Source organism: Melozone crissalis, unplaced genomic scaffold, assembly GCF_028551555.1.
Source record: "Melozone crissalis strain CALT ecotype California unplaced genomic scaffold, PUWL_Pcris_2 ptg000023l_1, whole genome shotgun sequence".
Classification (NCBI taxonomy): Eukaryota; Metazoa; Chordata; class Aves; order Passeriformes; family Passerellidae; genus Melozone; species Melozone crissalis.
The window spans coordinates 10249208-10263521 of NW_026535801.1; the positions used below are offsets into that span (position 1 = coordinate 10249208).

At 41.2% G+C, this 14314-nt stretch overlaps 1 protein-coding gene across 1 annotated transcript in view; it reads right to left on the reverse strand.

Annotated features, from left to right (window-relative positions):
- CALCRL (calcitonin receptor like receptor) overlaps positions 1-14064 on the reverse strand; it is a 64352-nt gene extending 50288 nt beyond the window's left edge. The window contains exon 1 of the mRNA XM_054278369.1: positions 13764-14064. The gene's annotated coding sequence lies outside the window, so the exon portion shown is untranslated. The remainder of the gene's footprint in view (positions 1-13763) is intronic.
- Positions 14065-14314: the final 250 nt, after the last annotated feature.

A 14314-nucleotide genomic window follows, 5' to 3' on the forward strand; every position in this document is an offset into this window, starting at 1 on the left:
CCTATTACAGACCACAGGAACCATAAATAGGAGTCACTACTGGAAAACATCTATTTGTCCACACAGGTAATGTGTGGCAAATGTGTTTTTCTTTGAGTGATTATGTTTACTGATTTATATCAGTGAAAAATGACAAACATTTCCAGTGAGCTCAATCCCACTTCCCTGAGAAGAAAACAAAACCAAGGAGCAGCACCAGCTGCTTGGCAGGGCTGTGCTGGAATGAAAACATGGTCTCAGGGCGCTCTTGCTCAGGCCACGGAATTAATTACTGGTGAGTAATTAACTCAGCCACAGCACTAACAGTTGCTTCACCTTGCCCAGCAAAGAGCCTGCTTTGCTCGTGGTGCTCACTGCCTCCACACAGAGATTCCCAGAATTAGCTCTGCATGCACTGCACATCTTGAGCAACATTAGAACTGAGGAGGGGACCCTGTCAGACTATGAAATATGTACATCTAGAAAGGATTGGTGGACAAGGAAAATCTGATATACTGCTAGCATAAAACTCTGTACTATATCTACCTGAAACTAAGCAATAAACTCAATTTTATCTAATAATACCCACCCATTAATTCGAGTGTATTTTCATTAGCGATCCAGTTCTAATTAGAAAATTAGTATGAACCATTCTATAGTTCATTCTGCAAAACTTCAATCACCCTCCAATTTAACAGACTCTTGTTCATAAGATTACACTTGTTTATAAGAGAATGGAAAATGATAAATCTGAATTTAAAAAAACCCAACAAAAACATTAACAAGGGAAGGGGACAAAGAAACAAGCTAAAATTACACAAAAGTCCTTTTAGACAAAGTGACAAAGGAAGAATAGCAACCAAAAAAAAAAAAAAATTCAACCCAAAAGCCAAAAAAGAAAACCAACGAAACCACACACCCAACAAAGCCACACCACATCAAAGAAAGTCAACCACAAGCTCCGCTGTAACTGTGTGATTGTGTAGATTTCTACACTTCCTTGGATAATGTTCCAGATTTGTTGGAAATCTGGACAGGGCTCTCATGAGAACAGGCTTTCTGATGATATTTTAGATACTCCCAGGTTATGAGCCTGCCAGAAGAAACGCAAGAGCAGCCTTTTTCCATAGTAGTTTTGTACTTGGATTCCAACTGCGGCAAAAGAGGAGGAACTGCAGAGATGTGTAAACTTAGACATGGATCGGTCACAAAACTTTCCATTTTCCTGACCAGGGCACAATATGGTACAGCCTGAATTTTGGGAAAGACTCAAGAGCACTCTGATTTAATTCAACTCACTTCAGCCATTTCCAGTTTTGGAAAAAGCTTTAATTGGTGCTGCTTAAAACAAATGCCTGACAGGAGTCACAGCACTATTCAGTTTGTTACCAAATGGTTTTCTAATGAAGAGCAAGGATTCCTGTGCTGAGCACTGTGCTGTGAGCTGAACAGGAAGGATTCCTGCAGCTTACAGATATGGCTGGTAAATAAAACAGGATGTTGCAAAGGTTACCTTCCTCACACAAAACAAGGAAAATATTGAAGCAGTTGGAAGACTGAGAAAAGGGATCTTCCATCGGCAACAACAATAACACGCTCACTACATTTTGGAGGGGGGAAAAAAAGCAATGTAACAACTGATTTTCTGTTACTCCTCAAGGCTGGCAACAAAACTAGAGGCAGTTTCATTCCTGAAAACAATGACATAACCACAACTTCCACACGTGTATCTTGCACTTCTTTGCAAGAGATGCAACTTAGACAGAGGTGTTGTGAAAACCATGCTCTCATGTAGTCAAGACAAAATAAGCTAAAAAGTCTTCTGGGAGAGGAGATTCCTAGCTCAAACACCTTTGGTGTTATTGACATAGGTTTGCCTTTATGCTTTGTTTTATTACAACATATACACTCTGGTTTTATGGGGAGAGAACAGTAAGTTCCTCCAGAGGGTTGCAGAAAAGTGGAAATCCTTTATCTAGACATTTGTGGATACAGACAGCTTTGGAAAACCCAAGACTCTTAGAACATAGGGAAAGGAATGAAGACACATTTGGTTATTACACAGATATTCTGGCAGATGAAGAGTCAATAGATCTGAGGAACACGAAGCAGAATGAAAATAATTACTTCCATCTCTTGGGGCATTTACCTTTTCAGCTGGGAATAAAGGTCTAGATAATCTAAATTCCCAGGAGCAGCACTGGTTTGTCTTCGCAAGCTCAGGTTCAGCAAAGTGGGGCAGGAAGGGCAGCTGAATCTCTTCAAACAGAGAAGTTGCCAGATAAGTTGGTGCCCTTCCTGTTGAGCCAAAAGGGCCCCAAACACACAGAATCCATATGACCCATGACATCATCAAACACTGGAAGCTGTTAACCAAATGCCCAGTGTCAGGAAACAACCATCTGTCTGTGACAAACTGAGGTCTTCCCTCTCTCTGGGACTGTAAACAATTTATTTTCTATCAAAGTTTGCTTACAACCTTTCTCTCTCTTCTCTCATCAAAAGAAGCATCTTCAGCAGTTACTTGCAGGTTTCCCTTCTGGAAACCCAAAAGAAATTGGTTTTAACCTGCTTTGTGATTACCTTACTGGAATGATATTTACCAAAAAAACTAGTGCTCTTTGAACTGGTCACCCTCTAGGAAAACTGATGTAAAAAATCATCACCTGTAATCCTTTTGTCATGCTCAATGCTCTGAGTATTTAAATGTTTGCTTAAAAAAGTTACCAGTGGATTCTGGAAATCCACATGTATTGTAGATTTGTAGCTTGGAGCTTTTAAAGTTCAATAAAACTGCTTGCCTTCATCCACATAAGATCATGTGGTGTTTTAGGAGGAACATCTTAACTATTGTTCTGCAGTTGAGACAGAAATACTGTTGATTGGCATTAATTTGTTTCTTTAGTTTCTTTATTTCTACACTAAGCAGTGCACATGGCCCTTCTTATACCAAGTGATACATCTTGTTTTTTAAATAGATACAAGTAACATTAGTAAATAACTACTGAGCACCCTCTGTATCTCACCTTTCAATAGCAGGAGTGCTGTGCACCCAATGTACAAGAAATTTTCAACATCGCATACTTACTCTTCAATATTTCCTGCTCATCCCTAGTTCTTCCCTCTGCATTTTTAACTGCTTATAAAGGGTTTGCAAACCTTTGTGTGGCATTCACATGCTCTGAACACGACACCTTTGCCCAGGGCTTTTTCTCCTGGGAAGCTGAAACACAACGAGAGGTCTCAGAGAAAAGGAAAACAATTCTTATCTCATTTGCTTCTCCTGTGTTTTGCTCATGCCGAATGTGTTTGGAGATTGTTTACCCAAAGGTGATTGCCTGACTGGAGTCCAGTGGGAGTTGTTTTGGCTCATTGGCCAATTGGAGCTAAGTTGTGTCAGGACTCTGGAAAAAGTCACCAGTTTTCAATTATTATCTTTTTAGCATTCAGTAAGTATCTTTTCTGTATTCTGTAGTATAGTATAGTATACTTTAATATCATATAGTAAACTTTAATATCATAGAGTATACTTTAATATCATAGAGTATAATAAAGTAATAAATTAGCCTTCTGAGAACACGGAGTCAGATGCATCCTTCTCTTCCCCCATTGGGGTTGCCTGCATTTACAATACCTTTGGCCTTGCTTTGTGCTCTGAGCATCATCCACACTAAGATGCAGACTTTGTCTCACTAAGATGCAGACTTTGTCAGCGTGCTCCTTGTAACCTGAAGTGTTTTGTAGGATTGAAGACTCAAAAGGAGTCAGAGAGCTGAGGAAAAACGATTGGTCTCTAACGAGTCATCTGTCAAAGTGGACAAAAGCTGTTCAGCTTAGAAGAGCTTTCAAGGAGCAGCATTGTTTCCAGTGTCCCCCAGTGTCACCTCGTGTCCGTGGACATGTCCCCTGTTCCCCTGCAGGAAGGTGCCTGCCGCGGCCGGCTCGCGTGCAAAGGCGCAGCCACAGCCACGCCGGGGGATCCTCGGCTGCCAGACTTCCCCTCTCGGCCCTGCTAACCTCAGCCCTGACCTGCAGTACCCTCGGTTTTCCATTCCTCAGCCTCTCTTACGCAAATATAGCCCAGGACTCCAAATTGGGCTGTGTTTATTCCAGGAACACAAAGACAACCGTTTTCACAGCTAAGAAAGTGACGCGTCTTGATAAATAATTGAGACTTTTCATACAATGCAGTTTTCATCAGCATCCCAAATCCCTGTGGACTGGTTTCTAGTCTATTTTACTAATTCCTGGATCTCTATGCCAAATTCATGTCTTCTCAAGTTTGTCTGAATCCCCTCTTGCTTAAGCTCCTTATTTAACATTAGCTGGAAACCTTCTCCAATGTTTCCAACTGCGCCCATTAGCAGGTGTCTTTCAGGCAGAAAGTTAATTCAACTGCACACAGAAACAGCCCACAATTGTTGCTTCAACAAGGTGCTATTTTTCATCTTTGCCTTTTAAATAAAACTGAACTGATTTGGTTTTCAAGTGCTGCAAACCATGGAAAATATCCTATATGTCAAAAAGCGCCGCTGCAAATAAGCTGCTTTCTTTTCAAAATTCAAAAGCAACATGTTTTTCTTTTAAATGATCTACCTAAGTTTTCCAGTACAACAGCCCCATCACAAGATTCTGTGATTTCATTTTGCTAAGTACCTTAAGGCTAATTTGCAGTTTGATGGTGAAAAACTTCCTTTTGTCTTCACTTTTTCAATGATGATAAATAGTTACCCCATACTTTAAAATTCCATACATTTATCATAAATATTGAAAAGCAGCTTTCCACAGAGCTATTAGAAAAAAAACTTCATTTCATCAAATTGACCTTTGCTAGAAAATGAGCAGTTCATAGCTTTACCACACCAATTAATAACAGGGTGCTGACAAATAAAACAAGCTGGTAAATATGAATCTTGTTCATAACAAGATTGCACAAGAAAATATACTGCAATGACCCTGTCTGAACATCCTGTAATAGCCCATTGTTCCTCTCTATTACTGTCATTCAGCAGATTTTTTAATAGCGGATGCGTGGCAGCGCAGGAACCAAGGCAACGTGGGACTGCATGTGCACGAATCCTGCCCATCCTGGAGGTGAGGAGACAGCCCTGGCACTCCTGAGCTGCTCACTGCATGTGGAGATCTGCACAACAACCCCACATCACTGCAGAACTCAAATGAGACAAATAAAAATATTCAGCTGGAAGTGCCCGAATGGTTTGTGAACTGAGGAGAGAGCAGAATCCTTTTACCTGTCAAGGGTAAATTACAGGAACAACAGGAATTAATAGTGGAAAAATCATAAATTCTGAGAGATCGTGGACTCATTTAGACAATACATGGTGGAAGAAACAGGAGGTGTCCTGTTCCATAGATGAAGAGGAAAGGTGGTAATAAAGATCTTCCAAGTGTGACAGCTGGGTATCTCACCTGCTCTCTGTGTGAGGAAAGATAACTGAGCACTGCAGTTACTGACACCTTAACTAGACCACGGACTGAAACCCAGCATCTGGTTTTGCTGTCTAATTAAAACACTGAATAGACAACTGATTTCATAACCATTCTGTGAATTCATGTCACAGACAAGCAGTGGTTTCTCACCAGTTACAGGAATCCTGCTGTTTATCAAATTCTGACTGGCCACAGGACACCTGATTGAGCCTTGTCCCTGCAGTGAGAGTTATGCTAAAGGCAACATTCCATTTACTGATTTCTTCAGTTCACTACAGGAACAACATTTTAAAGATTAGACATTTTTTTTCCTTTGTGCATTTGTTATTCCTTCCATCACTTTGTTTTCCTTGCTACCAGGCTTCATTGTTTTACTGTTAATTAGTACTCAAGGAAGGAGGAGTTGGACAACGTCCTGCTTAAAATCTGTAAATGTTTAGAAATATAAAAGCTCAGAATTCTGTGAAACACAAGGGATAAAGAAATTGTAAAAATAAAACAAAACAAAACAAACCTCTGGCTTAACAATTTCCACATTCCTGCATGGTGTAAAGCTATTTTTGAACACTTTGGTTTGGCACACGTGCATTCCCTGAGGAAGCTGAGTTATCACCCATAACTCTGTCATGCCAGTTTGTCCTCATTGGACAATATAAACTTCTCTTTCTTTGCCTAGGCTGACTAAGAAAGGGTTTTGGTCCCTAAAATCTGCTTTGAACCAGGGCTCTTTTGGTGCTGTGCACCCTGGAGGTGGCAGCAGCCCCTGCCATGCTCCGGTGCCCCAGTGCCCCCACAAAGACAGCACAAGTATTCTGCCAGCCTTCCAACAAACCCTGAATTACTGCCATGTCCTTCACTGGGCTGTAATGTGACTCTAGGAAAAGCTTAGCATGTCAGCAGACTATTTTATATCCCTGCAGCCCTAAATAAAAAGTGTCCAGTTAAACTACATTGTCTGAATTCTCCCCCTGGATTGCATGCACAGTTTTCAGAAGAGGGATCTTCTGTAAAGAAAGAGTTCTACTTGTGCAAGCTCTCCTGAAATAACTGAGGGAGAAAAGGGAGAAGAAAACCCAGGCCCAGCAGCTATGCCAGTGGATCATGCTGAAAGGTTAAAAACATCTGAGTTATTTTCCTAGCTATTTTCTAAATGCTGACAGAGCACATCCAGCACACAGGGTTGGGGGAACAAAAGGCTCTGAAAGGACCATGCTGTGACTTCCATCATCAACCCAATAATGACACTTTAAAGAGTTGAAGATGGACCAAGATCACCTCCTTTAGTCAGAAATTAAGAATTTCCAGAATGAAAAACTAAAAATAATTTTAAATTAATACAACTGTACTCCAGACAGAATTGTTTGAGCTTCCAATTGTAACCACTACTCCTGTTTTAGATAAAACCTACACTGTGATAGCAAATAAATATGAAACAAAAATCTGTTTTCACTGGTGTGTCATCTGTGGCAATGTTAATTGCACTTAGGACATAACACACAAAAAATTACATCTGATACAATCTTTCACACCTTCCCTAGGGAAAAACGATGGAGGGTGAGATCCTTAGGTTCTGTAGGACAAGGAGAAGACTGCAACAGCAGAGTTTAACTTGATGGGAATTCTTACTCTTATTTGCATATTGCTTTCTAAAGTTCTTCTTTTCTAGGACTATAATTTCCCATTTGTTTTCAGCAGAAAGGCTTTCATTTCCTGACACACACACACAATTAACAGATTAAAACCATTTTTTTAAATCCCTCTTTACCCACTTCTTCTAAAACTGGAGAGGAAAAAGAAACAAAAATCCACCAAAAAACCAAACCAAAACAAAGGAAAAACACAAACCCTCCCACGCAAGCCCCACACTGGGCTGGCACGAACATAACCACAAGAAAGGCAGCAGCTCAGCTCAGTGTTTAAGTGCCTCCTTAGCATGTGCTTTTTTCCCAGCTGCTGCCAGCCACACACAAACCCAGCGCAGCCCCGGTGGCCCTCCGTGCATTTTAATGCAATAAACAACACATTTAATAAAGAATGAAGAATGTGCAGTGGTAGCCACGCAGAGAGGGCTTGAATAGCGCTCAGGAAAGAGCCTTAATTTGGCTTTCCTGAGCTCGCTGGAGGTAACTTTCTGCCCAGAACACAGTGAGTCAATGCTGAAGAGGTTCCCCATTGCGAGGTTACGGTACAAGGAAGATGGCTCTGAAGTTCAACAGGGTCATTTATGGAAAGGGCTCCCACCCCCACCTTCCCCTTCCAAGAAACTGGACGTGTGAAGACAGACATTTCTCTGAGAGGAAGGATAAGGCAGAGGTTAATTTCATCTGCATGAGGCAGCATAGGATAAGCTGTTGGAAATACTGTCAAGCCACGTTCTTAATGCCTGGCAAAGTGACTCACTCAGAGTCATCACAGGAAAGGAAGTTGAATAGAATCAAAAACGGAACAGGATGGGGGCTTAAACAGGAGAAAGAAGTGAGAGAAAGGAAACTGGATTGTTTAAAGTAGGCTGAGGTTACAAGTTCTGGAATGAGATTATTTTTAAAATACACATATAAAAGATAGATCTGTAAAAATATATACGCATATATAAAACTACATAAATGTATGCATGTATTTATGAAAAAAGCTTCTTTCCATTTAAAGAGAGACCTGTATTTGTGGATTGCCTTCGAAAGATGCCTGCTGAGGTACTTGTTTCTGTTTAAAGTGGAATTAACATGGTCTGGGAAATAAACAACAATCCCCTCTAGAAACCCACACATTTTTAACGATCACATTCCTATTCCACACGATATGAAACTCTCAGAATATGGAGCTCCACACTCACGTAAAAATCCACCACAATGCAACATCACTTCATCATTCCCTAAAGAAACACTAAGCAATAAATACAAAGCAATAAATGAGTCTTTTTTTTCCCCACACCAAAACATTCAACATTGACTTTTACTTGAAACTCTGTGACACAGGGCAAAGTTTCTCTTCTCCAAACTTTTTTACTGTGGAAGTTTGGATTATCAGCCACCTCACATATCAATTTCAGGTAAGTCAAACACAAACAGTGTGCAGACTGTCCCACAATGTAAGTCACTTGCAGAAGCACCTCCTTGACTTCATCACAACTGAAAACACATCACTCATGCAAGAGAACGTTCACCAACAAAAAGAGCAATTTTGGTCCCCAAAGAAGATGATAAAAACATTTTTATAATATCATCAAGGCAATATTGAACTGAGTCACAGCTCTTTATGTTTCAGCCACGTCACCTGTGGGTACAAGTTCTGTCTGTCCTTTTTCATGTTCAAGGGGACACACAGAAAGATGAATAGACACATTAAATCATATAACTCAAAAAAACCAAAGTTCACACTTAAGGAGGCATGCCTGGTCAAAAAATTGTTCTGGAAAAAACATATTAGAATAAATATTTCTAAATTCTTAAAAAGATTATCTCTGTTTGTGTAATATTTCTTATTTAATCCCCAGAGTGACACCTGCTGGATTTCACTAACTGAAACTAAAGGGCAGATATTGCCATTATACAGAATATTTCAGGATAATAACAGCAAAAACGTGCCATTTTAGCAATAAAAGGCTGCAGAGTAGAATACTTTCCCTCCATTTAGGGTACTAAATAAACACATGGATGCAACCACAGAAAAAGGAAGTAGAGTGTCTAAAAGTCTTACTCATTCCTGAAAAGTAAGTCTTTAAACTTCTATCTAGGAAGGATCCTAGGACATAACACTTGGTGAAAAATTATATTAATTTCTGAAAATACTGATATGGAAAAAATACTTTTAAATCCTAAAACAAATTAGTTCTGGTAGCAAAAACGTTCTCAGTACATCCTTTGTTTTACTTTAATGAAACTCTAAAACTCTACCAGAATTTCTAGTACTGGGATAATAGAAAATTTATGAAAACTGACTGGCAAGATTTTATCACTGCAATGGGGGAGGAAGAAAGAAAGGAGAAAATCTAAATGGTAATTCAAAGAGTGAGGCTTTGTGCCCATCCACACATTCAAGACAGTCCAGTTTTCAAGCTGATAATATCAAAAAATAGGTGGAAAAGATGATGAAGTTTTTAGGAACCTAAGATATTCAGGCTAAACATTCAGTAAACAGTGTGTGAGTTAGGTGTAGGTGTTTTCAACACAGTAATCAAAAGAAAAAAATACTAATTTCTTTGGTCGGCTCTTTATTCATGGTATTACAGGGGAAGTCAGACTGGTATGAGCTTCATTAAACAAATTCATCACCAATTTTTGGGGGATATTTCTCCAAATGTAGCCTGTATGTCCCAGACATAAAACCAAAAATGCAACATTGTTTTCTTTTCTAAAATCCAGTCAGAATGGTCAGCTACAACTTAAAAATGGCCAAAACTGCTAGAAGAGGCTTGAGTGTCACTTAGGATATACTAAAATGCAACAGCCTCAGACAAACATGCAAATTTACCACAAGAGTCTGATTTCTTTCCTTGAAGGAAGAACATGGCTTTTCTCAAGGAAAGTTTTTTTGGTGCATTAGAACGAGTTAAGTGCATTTCAAATGCATGTTTCCAAAGAAAAGCAACTCAAAATAGATGACTTTAGGACAGCATATACTGCAGAAATGATTGAAAGTGTTTGCACAGAGCTAGGGCAGAAAAAGGATGACTTTGCTGGGAAAATGTAAACAGTATAAACAAACTTGGGAGACTGAAGCATGAGAGACAACTGTTAAAACTTTAAAAATGTGAAAGTTTAGCCTTTCAGCTCTGCCCAGATTCTAAAATAGAAAAAAAAGTGTAGCTAAAGAGAAACGGTCTCATGGAACCCAATTTCATAAGATCTTCTATTTTACCACACTGGCTTGTGGAATTCTCCATTAAGGCAACAGGTAAGAAAAAGGCTGTTTTCTGCTGCTCTTTGTGAAAGTTTTTTACACTGAAAACATCAGAACTGCTAACGTGAATACAAAAAGTAAAAACAACAGGTTGTGTCCACATACAGAAAGCTTTCTCTGTTGTGTTTCAAACATTAGATGTATGCAAGTCAGAATATTATCACGTGTGATTCCCAGTTCTCCAAACAAAGGATAAGGTCTAGAGTTAATTTCCTTTGAAAGTTTCTTTGTAAATTTAGATTCTCTCTTTAATTGCTACATTGCAATAATAGAAGTCAGCTTGAAATGGACCTGCATGCATTGTATATACAAATATTATACCAAAAATGTTATTATATGTCTAATACACATAAACACATATAAAACCACACTTATTTTACTGCCTAAAAGTTATTTGTTAGCCAGCTCACATGTGTTTTTATGGTAGCAATGTTCATTCCTTCCTCGACACAGCAGTACCGAGGATATAGTTAATTCCAGAGCTCTGACAATTTGCTACACCAAACACTAAAAATACTTCCCAGGGACAGAGCAGTTCCACGAGCAAGTGAAGGCTGTTTTCAATAAGTTTTCAATAAGCTTGGCTGAGGAAACTGCTGCACATGGACTCAGTGACAGAGCTCTGCAGAGCAGAGGTGGCCGGGGCACGGAGGTGAGGTAAATGCTGTGTGCGTGTGTGTTTGTGCCACAGGGGTGGCAGCTGCAGCACTGAAGGGATTTTGGTACCAAGTCAAGAACATCGTAAACACGTTGGCAACAGATAGGAACGGCTTCTAAAGGAGAAATCTTGCTTTGTTTTCCTAACTGTGGACTTGGACTTTCCTCAATGGCTTTAATAGATAGCTTATGCCCAGCATTTACTACAGCAGTGACTAGATATGCTTCTTTTAAATGTCACTGAATACATGGTATTATTAAAAACATATCAGTATAAAACATATAATTTCCTCCAAATGACCATGGTCCCATTTTAATTGAATGACTGCCTCGCTTCATGGACTTCTGTGGGTCCAACCCTATCCAGCTCCTGCACAAGCCAGGAATGTTACTGGAGAAAGATGATTGCCTCAAATGCACAGAATACAGCAGCAATTTAGAAATTATATAGGTGTCAGAGGAAATCTTTTAGTGTGCTTTCCCCCCTCAGTTCTTAATTCCATCCTGGTCTATAATCTGAACAGCAATTCCCAGCTAGCCCATGGAACAATCCTGTATAAGTACCTTTAGTGATCCAGGTAAGGCATTTGGTCACCCAGTGAGACACATGCAGATCTGTTTTCCAACTGATAGCATGCATGATCTGTTTTTCAGATCATATTTTTCAACAGAAGTACTCAAAAATTACACAAAGTACCAAAAAAAACCAGCTGCCAACAGACAGCAGAATGTGAGTGCCTGGATGGATGACCATCTATGTATAATTCCTTCAAAAGAAAAACACCCACATTTAGGAATGTCTTGCCCTTTGACAGTCGGTGGAAAAGTTCCCACTGGCTCTCAGTGGGCCAGGATTTCAACAGTTGTGCTCTAGCAAGAAAAGCCTATTCAAAGGGACAAGTGCTCCACCTCTTAACACGGAGAAAGACCGCAACTGATCAGAAATTGCAGTAACATTTGAAGTTGAAAGGACACACATAGTGCAATTCTTGGACCTGAAATCTATTAGATAGCCAGGTACTTGGTTTTGTCCAGTGAAAAGTTCAGTCACACTGTTTTATACCAATGCTCTGCCTGTCTCTGCTTTAACCTGCAAACAATGTAGATTCTGCCACCCAGCCTGCAAACACGCACAAGTCTGCCACATCCTCTGTGGGCACACACACCTCAACCTACACCTGCTGCTTGTGAAGAACAATAAATGAGAATCTAAACCATTTAGCTGGTGTACTTCTAAACACAGTTGTTCCCACTGCACTGATCATTAAAACAACATAAGCCCCTTTTATGTGAAGTGCCATCTCCATTGACTTAGAGTCTCCAAGGGCCTTTTGCCAAAACTTTTGATTTGATTTCCAAAGTTGGATAAAGGCTTTGGGATTGCTTCTATATGCAGTGAAATAGATGAGAGTTTAAGCAAACTAGAGAAGAAAACACCATGATAATACAAATTATTATTCCTAATTAAAAATTTCAGGCAGTACCACAGCATGTGTACTTTAAAACACATCTGTTTTCAGATGTGGTCTTATATTGATCTAGACCTAGAGTGCCTCCTTCCAATGCAGCGAGAGGAGCTCAGATTCAGAGCACATCCCTGAACAGGTTTCAGCTGTTAGAAGCATTATCAGTGCAAGGGAAGACAAGATCCCCAGCAGGCACAGCAAGACTGGGAAAACTGCATTGGCACAGTTGTAAGAGCAGCAAAGTCCATCCCCAAGGTACCTGGCATAAGTTCATTAAGGCAAAGAGAAAAAAACCTCAGTTATTTTTATAATTATTTAATTCTTTTCCCTTATAAACCGCATGGATAACTGAAGGACTCATTGTAGATCAAATCCAGGTGTGAATTATAGCCTAACAAGATTTATTTTCCTGGGTCTATGGCTCCACTGCTTACCCACACGAGTGAATGACTAGAATTGGCAATCCCAGCACTGCAACCGCGTTTGTAAAAGCAGAGGGTATCACATCTGTTTTGGAAAGCTTGAGGAGCGGCGAGGCTTTAAACTGCCTATCAAGTGAAGGCACGGAATCACACACTTGTCACCGTTCAGTGGTTTCTCGAGGAAAGGAAAAGTGGGCAATCAGCTGTCAATAAATCAGCTCGGTGTTCGCGGTTAAAAACCTCAAACAGCAACACGCCGGCACGCGTACAGGCTTCAGAGCAACCCAACTTTTCCTCAAGCAAGCAGAAAGCCCAAACAAAACAGTAGCTTTATCTTTTAAGCTGTGTAATTACAACACAAATCCTAATTATGAAACAACTCAAGTACGACCTCTTTCTGATACTGTAAGTTTAGAGAAATACTCAGAGTAAGCAAACCTACACCACTTTATCACCTAATTCAGCCTCTATTGAAGGAGCTGCAGTTGTGTTGAATTAGTCTTAAGGACCCTTTCCAAGCCAATGAGCCTCTAATTCCCTCCAGACGCAAAGACAGAAATTTGGTTAGTTAACATTGGAGGTTTCAGCAGAATGCTTACAGCGCTGCTTTGGGCATTCTATCTATCTATCTATCTATCTATCTATCTATCTATCTATCTATGCATAGACGATAACAAAACCAGACATAAAATCAGCTCAACACCTCGCTCGCTAAAAATAAAGGAAGGTTTTCCTCGCAGCCCGTGTCGGCGCAGATTCCGCATCCCACGCCGAGGTTGAAAAGCCAGATCACACACACAGACACACATAGACACACACAGACACACACACGCGTGGCTCCCGCTGCGCTCGGGCGGCACCGAGGGCGAAGAAACAATGAAACCGCACTCACCAGCCGGGCTCCTGCTGCCAGAGCGCTTCCAGATACAGCTGTGCGGAGCTGTCTCGGATAAAGCTGTGCGGAGCTCTCTCAGTGTGCGGATCTGTCTCAGATAAAGCTGTGCGGAGCAGTCTCAGTGTGCGGAGCTGTCTCAGACAAAGCTCTCCCAGTGCCTCCCTATCCAGCGGAGAGCGAGCCCGGTGCGTGTATTCCCGAGCGGGGCTGGGTCCGTCCGTCCCGGCGGAGCCGCGGGAGCGCCGGGAGCGTGTCCGAGGGCAGCGCGGAGCGGCGGCGGCAGCAGCCCAACATCAGAGCTTCCTGTTACATCACCGACCCCGCCTGCGGCCGCCCCGAGCTGCTGTTCTCTCCCAATGGCATGTCCCGGGGAAGCCGGGCTCCCGTGGCATCCCGGCCCCGCCGCTGCCATCTGCTCCCGCCCGCTGCCCGCACCTGGCCCGGCGCGGCTCCGCTCGCAGAACGCTCGCTGCTCTGCGGGTAAGGAAGAGACCACGGGACCTGTCCTTTCGCGTATCGAGCCTCTGACATTCGTCCTCCTCGTCCAG